The sequence below is a fragment of the Onychostoma macrolepis genome, chromosome 09, assembly GCF_012432095.1.
Source record: "Onychostoma macrolepis isolate SWU-2019 chromosome 09, ASM1243209v1, whole genome shotgun sequence".
NCBI lineage: Eukaryota > Metazoa > Chordata > Actinopteri > Cypriniformes > Cyprinidae > Onychostoma > Onychostoma macrolepis.
Genome location: NC_081163.1, coordinates 30912467 through 30930789, shown reverse-complemented (window position 1 = coordinate 30930789; position 18323 = coordinate 30912467). Strand labels below are relative to the sequence as shown.

Sequence of the window (18323 nt, the reverse complement as noted above, 5' to 3'; positions counted from 1 at the left end):
CAAAATACATTCAGATGTCATATTCTTTCACCTGTAAATAATTATATGAATAATTTAAATTGTATTGAGTAAACAGAACAAACAAACAAACAGACACACACACACACAAACAAACATATACATACATATGATTATACACACACAGGCTACGTACATACATATGCATACATATACTGTGCACGCACGCATGCACACATACACACACACACACACACACACATGCATACACACATGCATACATACATACATACATACATACACACATGGCATGCAGATAGATAGATATATAGATAGATCGCGCCCACACACACACACACACACACACACACACACACCCCTATTCAGATCGACGAATCGGTTACAGCTACAGATGTTTCTGTGTCTGTAAATGTCTGTAAATCTCTCTCACTGACTACTTCGTCCCGATCAGATTCAAAATGGTCAAAACATGATCTACATAGGCTATATGATCTATATATGATCTACATTTTCTCTGATCCTTCTATTTATGCCGATCGTCTTCTATTCGCACCCTAAAGACCCGGAAGTCCCGTAACTCATTCAGGACATGCGCTAGGGCTTTCCTTACCGTAATACACCTAGAACACGGATTGCCGTAAAAACTCGTCAATGGCGGGGAAGCGTTGTCTCTTAATTGACGAGATATCTCGTCAATGGCGTTGAAAGAGTTAATGATATCACTTACTGCTTTAAATATTGTTCAGTGGTTTACAGTAAGTGTTGTCACTCTAAAATAATTTTGTTAGATGTGGGATTTGAAATGTTTCTAATTGGAGACTAGAATCCTTTAAATGAAAGAAAGTTGAAATCCCTTGAGTTTGACAGCTTAGAGCAGGGGTCATCAAACTTGATCCTGGAGGGCCGGTGTCCTGCAGAGTTTAGCTCCAACTTGCCTCAACACACCTGTCTGGAAGTTTCAAGTATACCTAGTAAGACCTTGATTAGCTGCTTCATGTGTGTTTGATTAGGGTTGGATTTAAACTCTGCAGGACACTGGCCCTCCAGGACCGAACTTGGTGACCCCTGACTTAGAGTCTGTAATTGTGCCTTTTAAGTGAAATGGCAAAGAAATTTGATGGTCAGTGCTATAAGTGGTGCTTGCTCAATGGCTCATGTTAATAACACTTACTGCTATGAATATCATTCAAGCTTTTAATTTTAATTTTGACACTCAAAGAGTCCTCAATCAGAAAAGGGAGCTAAACCTCCTGGGAGCCAACACTGGGAGCGAGAACCTCAACAAAATCTTGTTTAAATGAAAATATTTACTGCTGTAAATATAGTTCAAGTTTTTACTTATAGTTTCATAAAGGCCTTTTGGCAGAAATCTGACTTGAACTCATAGCTCCATTCAGAGACCAGAAACTTCAATATGTTGGATGGCAGAAGGCCCTTGAGCAAGGATTTCCAAACCTGTTCCTGGAGGGCCACTATCCTGCAGAGTTCCAACCCTAATTAAACACACCTGAACTACAGTAATTAAGGTTTCAGACTAGAAACTTCCAGACAGTTGTGTTGGAGCTGGTTGAAGCTAAACTCTGCATGACACTGGCCCTTCTCAAATGCATGCACTGCATGACCAGTGCTTCTCAAACCTGTCCTGGGGACCCCCACCACTGCATATTTTGTATGTCTTCTTCATATAACACACCTGATTCAACTTATCTCAGCAGAGATTGCAAGACTTGAATTGGAAGTTTGATAAAGGAGACATGCAAAATGGGCAGTGGTAGGAAGAACCGCCTAATGGCAAGTTCACACTGCACCTGATTTAGCCCCAATTTTCACTCGCCGACAGGTTTTGCGAAATTGCCGACAAATGCCCAAAATCGTAGGCAAATTGGTGGTCATTCATGTGAGTGACAATCACGCAGTGTGAATTAATCGCTGACACATCACTGACGGCTGTGAAATAGTTGGCATACTAAATATCTGGACCTGTCGGCGATTCAAAATCGCGCTGTGTGAATTGAGTTCTGATGGAAAAATACATCGGCGATGACCTACAGCCAATGAGAGAGCAACATACAGGGCAGCGGGAAGTTGGGCGAGGAATTATATGAAACGTAGTTTGCAGACCAGACAGAGTCATCTGCGATTCTTCCTATTGTAAAGTCATGCAGTGTGTAACCTCCTGTTGCCGATTCATTGTGCAATGTGAACACACAGAACTGAATGCTACCGCAGATAGTCGTGCAGTGTGAAAACAACGGTGATCTGATGACTTTGAAAATCGTGTAGTGTGAACTCGGCATTAGACCACGCTGCCATTCTGATATACATTGGAATCCGCAGCAGACTTGATGGTCAGCACTATTAATGGAGTTTGTCCATTCGGCAAATTGTTTCATATTAATGCTGTGAATATCATTCAAGGTTTTACTTCCAGTCTTGTCATTCTACAAAACATCTTGTCAGAAGAAAGACTTGAACCCAGACCTTCATTAGGAAACCACACTATTAGACATTTCAAAGGGTTTTTACAGTAACTTGTTGCCAGTAAGTTACTGTAACTAAGAGTTACAGTAGCAAACTGTATTTGATTTATCAGTATACTACTGTAATTCATTCATTTTAATATAGATTTCATTAGATTTTATCATTTTTATATAGAATTCATTTTATTTTTACTCTACATAGGTACTACTGGCATTCAATTAAAACAGACACAATAATTACAAAATAATGCTGGAACAGTGCATCTTCACCATTTCTCCTGTCTTAGGACGTTTTGCAGTGCATTATGTTGTGTCCTCTGGATTCATCCTCACAAAGAATCTTTAGGCAACAGAAACATAATGGGGAAAAAAAGACAAACAGCCAGAGAATACATAGCCGTCTGCAAAACCCAGATGCTGCTCCAAAACGTGGCCACCATCTTTGCTCACCCTTCACTTTGACAGAAATGTCTTCTCTGAAAAACAAGTAGAAGAAATAACACACTTTTGAAGGCAAACCTCATATAGAATACACAAATCTCTCCAAACCATAGTTGTTCTCTTACCATGAATTATCAGTCTCAGGGTGGCTGGCCTGCTCATGTCTTTCTTGATGCTTCATTGCAGTTGCCTTTAAAACACACATACAAAAAATACAATAAATCTTAAATTCCATTAAAAACTATAACAAACTAATTCTAAAACTAAAAAGGCAGCTAGCCATAAAACTAGTTTAACCTAGCTAACATATGATTTTATTTTCTCTGGCTACTGCTACTAGCCAACATTAACTACTAACACCTGAACTAAAAGACAAACGTACATATATTTTTACCTTGCTTGCTGGTCTTATTCTCTTGTAAAGTGCATCGACACACAGCGTAGATGTTCTCCGGAGCTCTTCCACTCTCGCGGGTTCATCACCGGCGCTGCCCCGCTGGATCCATGTCTTCCTCGGACGCGAGTGGCACAGCGAGGCGCGACTCGATAAAAAACAATATAGAACCAATTATATATACTATCTACAGTGGATGCGGACAGTAATGTGATGCCCCGGTATATTTCTGATGTACAGATGTACTCCAAACGCTCGCGCTGTTTCTGACACGAAGTAAAAACGGATTTTCCAATCATTAGAAGCGATGTAACACGTCCAGTGTAGTCAGTCCCAAGCTGTTGCGGCGTTGTAGACACGGTGTAGGGCAAATTGTGTCAATCCAAATGTAAGAAATGAGGAAAATAAAACGACCTCAGTATAATGGCGCCAAAGAGACCGTTACAGTAGTATACAGCAATTTTAAAAAATACAGTAAGTCTCTGTATGTGGGGTCTGACGTCACAGAAAATTTCCATGATGCAAATGGTATTACAGTTATTTACTATAAAGGGAATTTGCAGTATTACACTGGGTGATATACAGTAAATAACTGCGGAAATTACAGAAATGTCTAACAGTGCATGATCCTTAACCTCCACAAATACCAATAACCCTTGTGTCTGGCACCTTAGGCCACTCTTCCATTAGTTTGAAACTTGGCCAGTACCAAATTTCAAGTTAATAGTAATGCTTAAATGCTTTACAAATCATTTTATTTTATTCTATTCAAAAAGCTCAATGTCAGAAGTGAACCCTGCCTCCACTGGGGTGCCCAGAAACCTCAACCAGTGAGAATTGGGAAATCCCTGTCACTTTGGTAGAAGTGTATAATGTTTTTATTAACTCTCTTTTTCTACGTGAGGTATGACTCCTACTATGTTTGATTTTGAGATGATGGTCCTGTTCCATTAAATTCATTACAAAGATTATCTCCATTTGCGTGTCTGTATGTGCATGCGTGTCAGTTTTGTTATAAGCTTGTGTTATGTGGATATTAGGTACCTGGCACAGACTGGGCTTTTTGTGAAGAATAATTAGATCAATGCAATCAGTCATTGTGGACATAACACACTTGCACACATGCACACACACCCACATAATCATAAATGCACCTTGCACTCTGATCCTCTTCTTTATACTCTTTTCTCCCTCATGGTTTATGGTTAGTCAGGGCGCACTCATAGGGACCATCTATAGTTCCTTTTTCCCAGGAGATATTTCAGGAGAGATCTGGGTGGGTTAGGTCAGTGCTGAAGATTTTTAAATAGTTTGTAAACATTTGATGGCAACATAAATAAGAGTGAAGAGTACAGTTCTAGAATGTAGTTCTGAAAAAGGCTCCTACAGTATTTTTACACTGCCTCTCTATCATGTCAGTCATCACATATAATGTATTTGGCCTGCTGTGCACATGCCATTAAAAAAGTCACAGGGTAAACATAGGGTGCATTTATTTTCATGCAAACTCAGTGCACAGTAAAACTAGGGGTGTAACAATACACCAGTGCCATGGTTCGGTTTGGTTCACGGTTTTGGAGCCATGGTTCAGTTCTGTTTTCTGTGGGGGTAGGGTTCATGGCATGGCACCAGCAATGCTAAAGAACACTAGATTCACTTTTAACTTAATAATAATAATAATAATAATTGCTCTGTTAGTTCATGTTAAAAAGATGGATTAACAATTGAGACTTTAAAAATTGTTGCTTTGTAAAGTGTTACCACAAAATCTACTGCCTTTGTATGTTTAAACAAAATGAAATAATTCCTAAATAATGCAAACAAGTCATTAGAAAACATTACTTAGGCTACATATAAAAAATGCATGTGCCATGGATGAATAAAACCGAATAGCCAGACAATAAGGAAATTATTTTAATCAAATATGTAATAACTCAATCTGACACGCAGGAGTTTGTCCTGCTAACCCTAACTCTAACATGTCAAAAATAATGTCATAAATAGATTTTCTTTATCAATTAACTTCTATTAACTAAATTAAATCAACACTTGGTGTGACCATCCTTTGCGTTTAAAGCAGCTTTTGCCCTAGATGCACTTGCACATAGTTTTCCAGCTAGCTTTTTTAACCATAATTAAGTCATTGCACGATGAGTGCCCAGCACTGGTGCACTTTATAATAAACACAAGCATGCAGGTCCAGTCATGATAGTTTGTTTGTGTGGTCAGTTCCTATCGCACAACATCATCCATTATGCATACACATGTGAGAACATATGTGAGTCAGCAGGAGGTTGTGGTGAAATCTTGAAAAACCCATAAAGCGTGCTGGTATTCTGAGCTTTACAGCCCAGCTGCTGCTCGCACTCCCTCAGACATGTGAAACAGCACAGTCCTACTGAACTCCCACTGACCTGTGTGAGGGTCACACTCGAGCACACGCACACACACACATGCACACGCATACACACAGGTCACATTCCACTCTTATAGCAACTCATTATAAAGTCCTTTAATTGGCAGGTGGTATGGATACCTCCTCCAGCTCAGTCCATCAGACTTACCCTGAACCTGTCCGCTTTGGGTCACCACCTCTACAGAGTTATCAAACACAGAAGTATCATGCACATTTAAACTGAAAATTAATTGATTGTAATTCTACAAAAAAACAAAACCAAAAAAAAAACCACTGTAACACTTTAGTATAGGGACCGATTCTCACTATTAACTCTTTCTCTGCCAGCGTTTTTTTTAAAAGTTGCCAGCCACCGCCAGCATTTTTGATGATTTTCACCTAAATTTGACGGCCCTCAGAATATTTTCTGCTATGAATATAAGAACATATTATATATCAAAATAAAGAACCAAGTCTCTGCTTGTAAACAAAAAAAAAACTATTTTATTCTATCTTCATGTGTTCATGTTTTATTACCATTTGAATGCAGGTGGGTACCATCAAAAATACAACATTTTGGACAAAAAACTGAGAAAAATGCATTTTTATCAAAGTAGTGCATTTTCATGCAAAATACATTCAGACGTCATATTCTTTCACCTGTAGATAATTATATGAATAATTTAAATTGCATTCAATAAACAGAACAAACAGACACACACACACACACACACACACATATGTTTAATTGGCTATCTAAATGGGGACATCCCATAGGCGTAATGGTTTTTATACTGTACAAACTGTATGTGCTATTGTCCTACACCAACCCTACACCTAAACATACCCCTTACAGGAGACTTTCTGCATTTTTACAATTTCAAAAACACTTTGTTTACTTTATTTTTAAACTGGTTTTACAAATGAGGACGTCCCTAAAGGGAGGTTTTTGGAGATTTTGTCAGGTTTAGCTCACTTTTGGGTACAAATTTGAGATATCTCGTCAATGGCGTTGAAAGAGTTAACTAGTTGCTTATTAGCATGCCTATTATTAACATATTGGCTGTTTATTAGTACTCATAAAACACATATTCTGCATGACCATGTTACCTAAACTTAACAACTACCTACTAACTATTAATAAGCAGCAAATTAGGAATTTATTGGGGCAAAAGTAGTAGTTAATGGTTTGTTAATAGTGAGAAACAAAGTGTGACCAAAAACTCTATCCATATACATTGGGGAAAAAAATTATTTGATCCCCTGCTGATTTTGTACGTTTGCCCACTGACAAAGAACTGATCAGTCTATAATTTTAAAGGTAGGTTTATTTAAACAGTGAGAGACAGAATAACAACAAAAAACGCATTTCAAAAAAGTTATAAATTGATTTGCATTTTAATGAGTCAAATAAGTATTTGATCCCCTATCAATCAGCAAGATTTCTGGCTCCCATGTGTCTCTTATACAGGTAAGGAGCTGAAATTAGGAGCACTCTCTTAAAGGGAGTGCTCCTAATCTCAGTTTGTTACCTGTATAAAAGACACCTGTCCACAGAAGCAATCAATCAATCAATCAGATTCCAAACTTTCCACCATGGCCAAGACCAAAGAGCTGTCCAAGGATGTCAGGGACAAGATTGTAGACCTACACAAGGCTGGAATGGGCTACAAAACCATCACCAAGCAGCTTGGTGAGAAGGTGACAACAGTTGGTGCGATTATTCGCAAATGGAAGAAAAATAAAATAACTGTCAGTCTCCCTCGGTCTGGGGCTCCATGCAAGATCTCACCTCGTGGAGTCTCAATGATCATGAGAACGGTGAGGAATCAGCCCAGAACTACACGGGAGGATCTTGTCAATGATCTCAAGGCAGCTGGGACCATAGTCACCAAGAAAACAATTGGTAACACACTACGCCGTGAATGACTGAAATCCTGCAGCGCCCACAAGGTCCCCCTGCTCAAGAAAGCACATGTACAGGCCATCTGAATGATTCAGAGGAGAACTGGGTGAAAGTGTTGTGGTCAGATGAGACCAAAATCAAGCTCTTTGGCATTAACTCAACTCGCAGTGTTTGGAGGAGGAATGCTGCCTATGAACCCCAGAACACCATTCCTACCGTCAAACGTGGAGGTGGAAACATTATGCTTTGGGGGTGTTTTTCTGCTAAGGGGACAGGACAACTGCACCACATCAAAGGGACGAGGACGGGGCCATGTACCGTCAGGGCCAGGGCATTGAAGCCAGCCAGGACATTGAAAATGGGTCGTGGATGGGTATTCCAGCATGACAATGACCCAAAACACACGGCCAAGGCAACAAAGGAGTGGCTCAAGAAGAAGCACATTAACACTAGAACCGCCAAAGGCCGCTGTATACCTAAAAGCGTCAGCAGGTAAATTTTACCCGCACACATGGCAACTGTTTTTTTTATGGCTAAAGAACATATTATTTCACTGTATTATGCCACTGTCTTCACAAAGAAGTGTCTAGGGTCATGAAATGATTATGTCTAGTCGTCAACTATATTTTTACCCTGTTGTTTTATGTTTAAGATTTTTTAATGCAGCCTACACTAATCTATAATGGTCAGTAGGCTAAGCTAAAAAAAAAAAAAAGCCTGCACTGACAACGAAAATTAGAAAGTAGTAAATATTTGGGTGGTGTAATATTATAATGCAATGTCATTAATCAATATATTAGAATAACCCATGTTATTTAAATTAATAAAATAGCCAATAGACAATAATGAGCGATAATAATTCTCCACACTGCATAGGATGATGCTATGACAAATTCAAGCGCACAGCTTCACCTAGGCCCAATTATTAATTTGTTTAGTTATATCATTTATAATTTGAATAAGAGAACAACAACAATAAACTTCGGGTAATCAAAAAAAAAAAAAAAAAATGATTCATTACATCATAGATCGGATTTTTGTTTTTCTTCAGGAAACGGCGAGAGTAGAATAAATAGCGTCACCGTACGTAGCGAACAATATACGATATGGCAAGACCAAAAATGAAATAATAAAACCAAAGTTTGACCAATTATGAGTAACGTTAGGCTAAAACATCTAAATATGATGTCTGGATCACTGTCAGATGAGCCGTCAGATGCTGAGCCGACCCAGGACGCATAACTTACCATCAGACTCTCCATCATATGAAAATCTGTTATGTACATTTGAAAAACAGCTACGGGTAAAATTTACCCTGTGGCGGTTCTAGTGTTAAGGTCCTGGAGTGGCCTAGCCAGTCTCCAGAGCTTAATCCCATAGAAAATCTGTGGAGGGAGCTGAAGGTTCGAGTTGCCAAACGTCAGCCTTGAAACCTTAATGACTTGGAGAGGATCTGCAAAGAGGAGCGGGACAAAATCCCTCCTGAGATGTGTGCAAACCTGGTGGCCAACTACAAGAAATGTCTGACCTCTGTGACCTCTGTGAACCAACAAGGGTTTTGCCACCAAGTACTAAGTCATGTTTTGGGAAGGGGTCAAATACTTATTTGACTCATTAAAATGCAAATCAATTTATAACTTTTTTGAAATGCATTTTTCTGGATTTTTTTTTTGTTGTTATTCTGTCTCTCACTGTTAAAATAAACCTACCATTAAAATTATAGACTGATCATTTCTTTTTCAGTGGGCAAACGTACAAAATCAGCAGGGAATCTTTTTTTTTTTTTTTTCACTGTACATGAAAATACAGTAATAGTAATAGTATTGTAACATGAAAATATTTCAATAGTATACCCACAATAAATAAACAATAAGTGTGTTAATGTGATGTGGAAAAAATAGCTTGCTATCCTTCTCTGTGTAAAGTTACATACAATTTTGTGGTCTTGACAGATTTTTAAAAATCCTTAAAATTACTTTTCTGCTCAGATAATATAAATAATAATATGAAAAGTTGTATATGTAATATATGTGTATATGTGTGTATATGCGTTTCATTTTTGTATAAAATATGTAAAAGCTTCATATTTCAGATTTTAAATTCACAAAAAATTAGTCCCATTTACTTCCAGTTTAAGTCACTCATGTAGCCACTGTTTGTTGTTTTTCTTTTTAAGAAAAGGAGGTAGTCATGCAAATATTTTTTTTTTTTATTGATAATCACCATTGTGCTAGAGATTTTGTCAATATTAGTCTATTCTTTTGAACTGTTGAATATTCCTTAGTCTTTTTTTTTTTTTTTTTTTCATGTCGGGTACAAAGTGAGCCAGAACTCCTAGAGGGGGGGAAAAAGAGGTGCTTTACCCCTGATGACCAAAGAGAAGAAGAAAAAAAAATTTAAAACTGAATGAATAAACTATTGAAGAAAGCAGAAGGAAGGCAGAGAAACTTATAGAAATGTAAATTGGAGAGGAAATTATCAAGTGGTGCTTCAGAGGGAAGTTTGTCTGTGGTTCATGTGACCGTATAATGATAGTGTTGTTCAGGAACAGCTTTCTTCCTGGGCTGAATTATAAATAAGAGCTGGGAACTAAAAAGTTTTGTTGTACACCATCTGTTGCGAGACAAACTGATTTGCTGTAAAATGATTGCAAATTTTATACAGTCTCTTGTTTCTGATGTTACTGAAAGCAGGAACAACTTCCTTTCAGAGCTATGGCTCAGTGCTTTGAAACATGTATGTGTGCATGATGTGAGTATCAAGCTTTGTGTCAACAAGAACACAAAAAAACACATATGAAAATAAAATTATTTGAAAATGAAATATATAAATATTATATATATATAAATGTTATAAAATATTAAAAAAAGACCCTGAAAATGCTCAAGATTTTAAGACTTTAGCTCACAATTCATAACAGTAGCTCTTGTCTTCTATCATCTGACTAATCAGGATCTCAAGCCGAGATGAGAGCACAGCTAAGTTGAAAGGTCAACAGAGTGCAAAAAGTCAGTGCTTAGAAAGCTTTAAAATGATCTGAGATTCTTGACTAGGGTCACTGTTCAAACAGACAGCTGACTAGTTAAAAGTCTTATTCAGTTACAAAACATCTCCCTTCACTCAAACGATTGAGTCAGGGTATAGCTTCAGTTTATATCTGACTGAATTTAAAGCCAGAAGTGGCTTCATACATGTTCAGACATCAAACATCAGCTCTCATCATCATCCACAGCTTTGTAATGTATATGGGAGAGGGTTGCATTTGTGGAAGATTGTGTTTATACTTCACCTCAGTGTTGTTTTATGTCTGTATGCTGAGATTCCATTTCAATGTCTTCAATCACTTTGAGACCCTTTGTACACAACAGCTGTTGCATTTTCCTATTAGCCATTTTCAAAAATGTAAATATGTAATATTTTACGTTTACAGTAATATTCAGTAGCTTTAGCGCAAATGGTGTCAGCAGTGTAGTGCTTTAATGTGTTTTTGCAGGGATGCCAGGAAATCCAAATAGCTGGATACATTCTGTGACACACTTCAAACTGTTGCTCTAATTTCTTCTCTAAGAGTCTTTTTTCATAATTTCCTGTCACTACATTAGTGGAAATACTCTATAATCTATAACATTTCTAATAGACTGAAAATTACCTTCACAAAAAAGTACTGTGTGATGCCGGTACAGTGTGGCACAGTGATGGTATCACATGGCAATACCTTTGATATACCTTTTTTCTTAATGGGAGCTTGATGTGTAATACATTGCACATACTGAAAAATAACTAATTGTACTGAAAATGTCTGAAGAAAAAATGAAAAACAAATAAGCATTCGGTTCTGGCTGCTTCAAACCTGGATTTGTTATTAGGAAGCATGTCCCAATTCCCACTCATGAGGCCGTCATCTGGGAACAGCCATTAGCACATTCTTTTCAAACTGCAACCCCTACTGTATTTTGCAATGTTCGAAGACAGAGGAAATCGTATTTTCTTTTTTTTATTATTTATCTATTTTTATTTTTTTTTTATTTTTTTTGTGGTGGTGGGGGGTGGGGGTAGAATATTGGCTAATGATTCAGGAAAAAAACTAAAAAGCCTTAATGTTTCTGCCTAAATCACCTAAAAATCTGGAGTGTGATAGTAACTCGCTGCTTAACTACCATAATATGATGCATTGTTGAACTATTTCCTGAAATTCTAGTAACTTTCGTCATAAATCCCTTGTTTAAGTCACGTTGGTTCAACAATATAACTGACTTTATTGATGTCATGGCACAGCTTGTGGAGTTGTAACTTCTGCTAATTAATCGGTACGAGATCAAATTAATGTCAGATTACTGCTGTAAATAACTAGCATGGCATCTGAGAACTTTGCTATTTTCTGCTGTACTGTGCTGATTGTATTGCATGTTTGCTTGCATATGTTGCTCAAAAGCATGATCTGTTGAAGTCCATGTCATGCTATCAGCAGGCTGGGTTGCAGAAGTTGTAGAGGCTAGATCTAATGCAAGCAATATACTTATATGTATTAAACAAAACTCAAGCAATCCAAACACGTAGGAGGTGCTGGTTAGGTATGTTTTGAAGCATGGCAGTTGGTTTGAGCTGGTTTAATCTGGTCATGTGCTGGTCCAAAGCTGGCCCTAAGCAACTGGCTCCCGCTCAGGACCAGCTTATAACCAGCTTAGGACCAACTAAGGACCAGCTTTAACCAGCTCAAACCAGCTGCTATGCTTCAAAACATGGGCGAACAGCAATGAACTAACACATGAGAAACCAATATGATAGCAACAAGAACAGACAACGAACTGAAACAAATAGTGGGTTTAAATTCACAGAACATAAGGAGATAATTAACTAGATGCCAGTGTGCAAATCAAACCAAACACTTGAGGGAAAATCAAAAACCATGTAACAACTGACAAGGGAATACTCAGACCAAAGCAAGACAGGGAAAAATACAGACACCTGGCAAATAGTGCTTTAAATATGTAGAAACTCTGCTTCTAACCACAGTTCAAGAGTTTGTGAATGTTCATTGGAACAATGGTTTTGGGAAATACTGAAACACTGAACTAAGTTGCTAATGATGGAACTTGTGAAAATATTTGGAAAATTATGCTTTTGGGAAACACACCACTGGTTAATCAAATTTTAATCATTCTTGGTAATTCTGAAGTTTCCTTCAAGACGTTCTTTGCCATTCCTTTGGATATCTTTGTGGTGTCATTGAATTTGAATATTTGGTTGAACTATCCCTTTAAGAGGATAGAGATATGTTATCCCTCAATTCAGATTCACAATCCAATAAACATTAGTTAGTTTATTTTCAGTTGTGAAAACAAGGCTATGATCTATGATGAGTACATGTAGATGTATGTTTATAACGTTGTGCTATATCGAGGTCCTATGTCACATCTTTTTTTGAAAGATACAAATTTTAAATATTGCAATCCACTCAAAAACTGTCTATCTGTCCCTCGCAGCCTTCATTCATCCGTGAAACATTAAACATGGTGTCTACCGTGACTAAACTAAAGCCTATAATCAAGTATAAACCAAGAACATATTGTATTTGTTTATTTGTTTGTGTTGTTGGTCAGTCTTCTCACCGATTTCACTGTCCAGAGGAAAAGGCCTGAAGCATCTGGATCCCAGTGCATTCCAGACACCTGTTCGATGATTTGGCCAATTCTGGGCAACAGTGTTGAAATGATTGTGGGAATTATGGTTTTGTGGTTAACCACAGAGAGTTATGACTGGTGCATTGAGAACAGCATGAGTCATGTTATCTTTGTGTATACAGGCAAACACTGACCTCCATAAATGGATGTTTCTTTCTCTTTATCGTAATAACGCGTTCCCATTTAAACAAATGGAATGGAAGTCATTTGCCTGCCATGTGCCCACACAGTTATGTAAACAAGCAGTGCTTAAGTCATTACAATATCATCAGGCTGTCTAGTAAACACCACAAACGGTGATGTCCAACAAGACACATCAAACAAAATCATGTCGTAACACTTTAGAATAGGGAACGCTTATTCACTATTAACTACGACTTTTCCCTCAATAAATTCCTAATTTGCTGCTTAGTAATATTAAGGTAGTTGTTAAGTTTAGGTATTGGGTAGGATTAGGGATGTAGAATAAGGTCATGTAGAAGGCATTAATGTGTTTAATTACTACTAATAAATGGCTAATATTCTAGTAATATGCATGCTAATAAGAAACTAGTTAAGATACCCTAAAATAAAGTGTTACCATCATGTCTAATTGTGTGGACTTTTAAAATGGCCACCCAGTGGAACCGCTTGCAATTTAACTGATATTAATTTATAATGATGCTTTCAAACAATCTTTGTGTCTTGAAGGTGCACTTAGTAATGTTTATGTTATGCCAGTTGATATGCAGAATCATGCAAAAGTAATAGTTTCCATTTATCCGTATGTTTAAAGAAGGGTAACAGTAAGCGATATGTATCTGAGCAGTGAACACTCACTCTTTAGTCAAAACAAGGCCATATGGAGCTTGGAGGAAAGGACAGGTTGTGTCTAAAGAAGGAAAAGGACACAGATCACTGTTATCTTACTCTTTTCTCTTTATTAGACATGTTAATCTCTCTGACACTAGGTTCTTCCTTCATAAAATCTAGGCTTAGAGAAGTTATAGACTAAACAAGGGTTTATACATACTGTCACATTGCCAACCTTTTGAAAAAACAAAAAAAACAAGTGTGATTAATTGTAATGATTGTGCACTTATACTGTTCACCTAATTACATTTAATATAAGCTTAAACTATAACACATTTTCATTGCAATTAACAGGCAATTAAGTGTCAGAAAACACTATGTTCATTTCGCATTTGAGTAAGTATTTTTCAAAGTATATTATTCTCATAATAAATATTATTTAGTATGCTAAAGTGTCTTTATGTGCTTCAGTGTCTCTCTATAGCGATACTTAAAAATGAACACGGGGTTATTCATTACATCATTATTTGCAGCATGTGTTAAAATTCAGGTATAAATAGATTAAGTCTGAGAGACTTTGATTATATGTAATTTGGGCATAATTGTTGAAAGATCATCACAGATGAATGCAGATAGTTTCAGGCTGAAGTCAGGGCTCTGGAATGGAGCATAGACTTCCCTCTGTCTCTTATTTAAGGAGGCTTAAAATGTCTTTGAATGAATGAGGCCTATTGAACATTCAACTTCCTACTACATAACAACAAATGCCTTTGAGATATGTACCATAAATATGTCTGACAGTTAAAAACTCTGAAGTACATAACATGCTTTCACACTCCAGCTGAGTCCTGTAAGGTTGATTTAAAATAGACATTAATACAGTATGTGAAAAGAGACTTAAAGGTGAAGTGGCAGGTGGGTGGGTTTGGACTAAGCTTGATCCAAGTATAAAAACAGTGTGTGCATGATTTCTCTGCACTGTTTTCTGTGAGTGTGGCTTTGAGCTTCACAGTTAGACGATTGCCAGTTCGGTCCTCATTAATCTACGCCTCTGTTCTCTAGTTTCATTGTTGCTTTAGTGGTCAGTGTCGTCTGGGACATTTCAGGCCTGTGCAGTAACAAATATGTGTCTGTGTTTTTCCTCTCTATGTTTTTGTCTGGTATTGTTTTGTTTTTTGTTTTTTTTTTGTTTTTTTAGACATAGCCAAAGGCCTAACTGACAGACTTGTGACCTTCCTGTGAGAGCTGAACAGACTGCACACTGACCTAGTGCTTTCTATCATGTGGGCTTGAGTTTTGCCCCAAGTACATTTAAACATCAGAACATCACTCTTAGTGGAAAAAAAATGTATTGATCACTTTTTATCACACTTTCAATTGCAAAGGGATTTCATTGTGGAGTTTTTAGTTTTGGTTTATTTTTCATTAGTTTTTTTTTAGTTTAAAGGTAAAGAGTTTACTTTATAAAAATATGAAGCAGTACAACTTTTTTCAACATTATTCTTGAGCAAAATTATTCTTGAGCAGCAAATCAGCATATAAGACTGATTTCTGAAAGATCATGTGAACACTGAATGATTTGTATGTGTTTTTTTGTTTTGTTCTTTTTGTCCGCATAATGTAAGCCAGTATGGATCCACTATTTCTTAACCCTCTGGGATCTGAGGGTATTTTGGGGCCCAGCTTCAGCAGATTTTGGGGTTTTCTCAACTTGTTTTTGTAAGAGATGTTTGAGTTTTCTCAACTGTTTGTTGTATAAACTGAAAACAACAAGTTGAGAAAACTCAAAAATCTGCTGAAGCTGGTTGCCTTAAACTTTTAAGTTTTCTCAACTTTTTTATCTTTTTACAGTGTAGTCAGGAATTACAGTTTGAGAAAAGTCTGTCTAGTAAAATGTAAACAAGTTGTGTTACAATAACACAATAACAACAGATGAGCGCAGTCGGCGCAATCGGCTCGTGGGCGTGATCGCATTAGAGATAGTGAGTTGAGACAGGAAAAACTGGACATTGTGTTGGTTTCATACAGATTACTTTAACAGAGAATATTTGATTTGGACGCGACTTACTTCATTACTTCATATCATGTCTTTGAGGCAAGTATTCGCTGAGATTCAGGTTGTTTTATTTACATGTCTGTGAAGAGCGGTGACAGACCGAGACAGCAGAGAGTGCAACCTGTTTATTTTCTTTATTTTACAAAAGTACATTGTTTTGTTGTTATTATGACTATACACAAATAAAAGTAGACCCTTTGCAGTTTCAAACGATACCTTATTCTTATCTGTACAATCAAAAATGACAGAGTGTTTTTTGTTCTTTTCACTGTCATCAAGAAAATACGAGAAAGACCGCACCACAGGGTTCGACCCCAGGGGGTTAACCAAACATTCTTCAAAATATCTTCTTTTGTTCTCCAACAGAGGAAAACCTGAGCTACTGTGAGCAAGCTTTCTCTGTTATAATTCAGAGTTGTTTTTCATTACCATTTGTCCTCTAGTGGTTTGATTTGGAAAACCTCAAACCTCCATGCAAAAAAACACACTCCTGAGTGCATACTCAAGACCTTTTTCACGGCTTGTGTTGGGAGCGGACAAAATGCTAATCAGGTGATCTTTGTCTCAGGCTTGTTGGGAAATGTTTTTCCAGGTAGCAGTGGAAAAGGTCTTTTTGTGGGGAAAGCGTGGGGTGGAACAGGATAGAACACAATACTCCTCTCATCATCTGCTGTAATCATCAACTATTTAGCAATAAACTGAAACTGGCCAGTCTTACACTCATTGTTTAGGATGCCATGACGTTTGTGCTGCTGAGTTTTTCATCTTTCCCACCTTCTGTAAAACAATGCTTCCCTGTGGAGTCATCTGCTTGCATTGTATCGGGACTTACATTGCTAAAAGCAGTACACCTACAGCCACCATTTGTTTGATATTAGGCGGTTACGCTGTCCTCTTAATATTTTACGTACTTGATAAATATTCAGTATTTAAATGTTTAATTTGATTATAAATCTGGGCTCTGCAGTATGAATATTTGAAAGGAAGGACTTGCAACTTAATTTTTTTCTTCTGTTAGAGGACCATGAATCTGTCTGAGGTCTCATTTAAAAGAATTCTTTGTGACTTGAGGCAGGAGGCTCAATGTGGCCTTTGTGTGTTGCTCGCCAAGCATCTCATATCAGACGAACAAGGCAAAATGTCTCTGAATCACTTTGTTGCACAGCAAGGAAAAAAGCAGACAGTTTTGTCTTGGCCTTAAATGTTTCATGGACACACAGGGCTGTTTCAGCAGTCTGTGAGATCAGTGTGTAGGTGTGAGCAGACATGCTGCCGTCATAGAATGAGACCCTCTGATAAATAAGGTCCTCCCTCACAAAAAGAAAAATAAGTCATGTATTCATTAGCTCAGTAATGTTCATTTACAGACCCCCTAAGCTGAATTCCTGCTGTTAATGCACGTCACAAGTTAGAAGTTAACTTTTCTTTACAGTGAAATGCTTTAGGTGGCACTAAGTTCAAGCTATATAGTCCAGCTTTAAAGAGCATATTTAAAGATTTTAAATATGTTTCAGTTATGGGCTTTAAATCTCAAATTATTATTTGATTTCTTATTAGATTTTATTGTGTGTGTGTGTGTGTACTTGTTCATGCTACATTGTGCGGACCAAATGTCTCCACAAAGATAGTAAAACCGGAATTGTTTTGACATTGTGGGGATCGGACTGCGGTCCCCACGAGGGAAAACAAATTATTAAAAATATTAAATGTTGTTTATCTAAAAGTGTAACAATGCAAACAGGTTTTCTGTAAGGGGTAGGTTTAGGGGATAGAAAATATTGTTTGGCCAGTATAAAAGTAATATAAGTCTATGGAATGTCCCCACAATTCACAGAAACAAACTGTGTGTGTGTGTGTGTGTGTGTGTAGACTCGATTATGGTGAGATCAGATCTCTGTGTGGAGCACTGGCTATTGTCAGACTCCTTGTGCATATAAAAATCTCACTAGATTATTACAATTAATAGCAGAAGGAATGTTTGAAAATGTAAACTGATATAACATACTGATACACCACAGCAAAAAAATAGAAATAACTTAAAATGCGTTTTTTTTTTTTTTTATAATAATTGCACTTTTGTACTTTTGTAATAACACTTTTGTACAGTACTGTACATATTTAACATATCACATACATCTCGTATTGCATCTCTTGCATGGTCTTCAATGACACTAATGTTTCACTCTGTTAAGATTTTAG

General features: G+C 37.2%; 1 protein-coding gene across 1 annotated transcript in view; it reads left to right on the top strand.

Annotated features, from left to right (window-relative positions):
• The window catches only part of col4a2 (collagen, type IV, alpha 2), a 101465-nt gene that overhangs the window by 13327 nt on the left and 69815 nt on the right, over positions 1-18323 (top strand). The gene's annotated exons all lie outside the window — the stretch shown is intronic.